This window comes from Perognathus longimembris, chromosome 21 (genome assembly GCF_023159225.1).
Source record: "Perognathus longimembris pacificus isolate PPM17 chromosome 21, ASM2315922v1, whole genome shotgun sequence".
NCBI lineage: Eukaryota > Metazoa > Chordata > Mammalia > Rodentia > Heteromyidae > Perognathus > Perognathus longimembris.
In genome coordinates, this window is record NC_063181.1 from 5,134,243 (window position 1) to 5,136,972 (window position 2,730).

The following is a 2,730-nucleotide window of genomic DNA, read 5'->3' on the forward strand; positions in this document are numbered from 1 at the left end:
AGCCGCCGAACAGCTTCGGGCCGGAAACGCCCGAGGAGCCTCGGCGGCCTTCCGCGCGGCCCTCCGGAGGGGCGCGGCGCGCGGCATTGTGGGAGGCGCGGGGCGGGGGCGCGGGGGGACGGCGCGCGGGTGCGGGGGACGGGGGGCGTCGGGGGACGGCGCGGGGGCGGGGGGCGCCGGGGGGACGGCGCGCGGGGGCGGGGGAAGGGGGGCGTCGGGGGGCCCGGGGCGGGGGGCGGCGCGGGGGTGCGGGGGACGGGGGGCGTCGGGGGACGGCGCGGGGGCGGGGGGGCGCGGGGGGACGGCGCGCGGGGGCGGGGGAAGGGGGGCGTCGGGGGGCCCGGGGCGGGGGGCGGCGCGGGGGTGCGGGGGGCGTCGGGGGACGGCGCGGGGGCGGGGGGCGCCGGGGGGGACGGCGCGCGGGGGCGGGGGACGGGGGGCGTCGGGGGGCCCGGGGCGGGGGGCAGCGCGGGGGTCCGGGGCGGGGGGACGATGCGGGGGGCGCCGGGGGACCCGGGAGCGGGACCCGGGAGCGGGACCCGGGGGGTCCGGGGCGGGGGGACGGCGCGCGGGTGCGGGGGACGGGGGGCGCCGGGGGGCCCGGGGCGGGGGGCGGCGCGGGGGGACGATGCGGGGGACGGGGGCGGGGGGCCCGGGAGCGGGACGACGGCGCGGGGACGCCCCCGGGGACTCACGGGCCCCGCCGCCTCGCCCTCCCGAGGCCCGGGGCGGGGCGGGGCGGCCCGCAGGTGCCCGGGGCCCGCACGCCCCGCTCGCGGGCCCGCAGTTGGGAAGCACTTTAGATGCTTAAAGCAAAACCGAGACCCGGCCGGTCGCGCGGGCGATTAGCACGCACCCCGGGGCTTGCGCGGCGGTGGCACGCGAGGACCCCGCTCCGAGTGCCCGGCCGCCCCGTCCCCGCCGAGGCCCGCACTCCCGAGGCGCTCGGTCCCTGTGGCTCACTCGGGAGCGAGTTAACCCCATCCCCGGAGCTCCGCGCTTCTTCCAAACGTCAGGGTTTTAATCCCTGCGGGGCAGGACTCCGGCCCCCGGGTCTCCTGGGGTGGGGGTGGGGGTGGCCCTCACCCAGGCCGGGTCGGCTCCTGCCCCCGTGCTGGCAGGAGAACCACACCCCAGCGAGGGCCCCACGGCGGCGGCTGACCCCGTGCACGGCTGGGAGGCTGAGAACAGGAAGACCCCAGGTCTGGGGTTAGGCATTCCCTCTGTGAAACAACACAGACCAGGCCCGCACAGTATCCTGGAGTCTCATCCCATCTCCATCTCCCAGTCAACCCCCCCCCCCACCACACACACACTCCATCACTATATTTATGGACCAAAAAGTAACTTCTGCCAATGTATCCAGGAAAGTCAGAGAAGGGGGGGGGGGGGGAGAGCAGAGCTTTTGGGGAAACTGTTATGCACGGGAGTTGACATCCCTGTCTTGTCTTACAGTTTCTCTCCTGGGTTTGGCTTTAGAAAGAAGGTGTGGCGGCGGCACACAGGATCCTGGCAGTGTGGGAGGGCACAGACAGGAAAGAATGCCCAGGTGTTGGTTCACCTACACCCTGACGAGAAGGGACACGCAGGTGCCTGCCACCCAGAGGCCTCGGCCAGCGCGCATCGTTGCATAAAAGAGCGCACCGCACCGCGTGCCCTTGCTTTTAGCAGTAACCATGCTTTGGAGACACAATGGATATTCATCCGAAGCTCGGTGGACCCACAGAGCCCCTGGCATTGAGGCCGCTGTCCAGCACCCTCTCCACAGGGTGTGTCCTTTCCTGCTCCTGCTCCAACTCCCATTCCTTGCTCTCGGGCAAAGTGTGCCTCATCAACAGGGTGCTTCTGGGTTTTTTCCTTCCCACACTCCCTGCATGACATGTCAGGCAGCCGAGCCTCCCTGCACCTCGCTCCTCCCCGTGGAGCTCCAGGCCCTGCTTCCCAAGGCCGGCTAGGTGTCACCACAGCTTTGTCATCCTGGGAATACATGCTTTATGAAAGCCTGATTGCCAGCCAATATCCTACACCCTTCACAGGCACTGTCGTGTTTTAACCTCACCAGGCTAAGGCATCTAGACAAGAGAACTGCAGCTTACAGAGAAATAAAGGTATGTGTACAGTTGGCTTGTAATCCTAGCTATTCAGGAGTCTGAGACCTGAGGATCCCGGTTCAAAGCTAGCCTGGGCAGGAAAGCCCAGGAGTCTTTTTATCTTCCATTAACCACCAAAATCTAGAAGTGGAGCTGTAGCTCAAAGTGGTACAACATTAAAGCTCAGGGACAGCACCTAAGCCTTGAGTTCAAGCCCCAGGATCAACACACACACACACACACACACACACACACACACACACACACAGAGCAGAAGCTAAACAATCAGGTGCCCACGACCACACAGTGAAGAACTGAGGATGGATTCCAAGTCATCCTCACTCTTAATCCCCATTTTTTTTTTTACCAGAACAATCCTGTTACCTAGCCAGAACAGTATTTCTCACTTAGTATTTCTCATGGTTAACCCTTCCCCCCATCTCCCATTCTTCTAGAATACTATTTATAATCATGTTAACCACTATCATTCCCCACATAGAAGCTCCAAACCTGACAATCATCTTTGACATCACTCTTGACACTCACATTCAATTTATTTATTTGTTCCGTCATCCATCTTTTTGTAATTCTATACCTCCTTCCTTGGTTAAAGTCCCCTTTACCCTGCCCCTGTGCTATC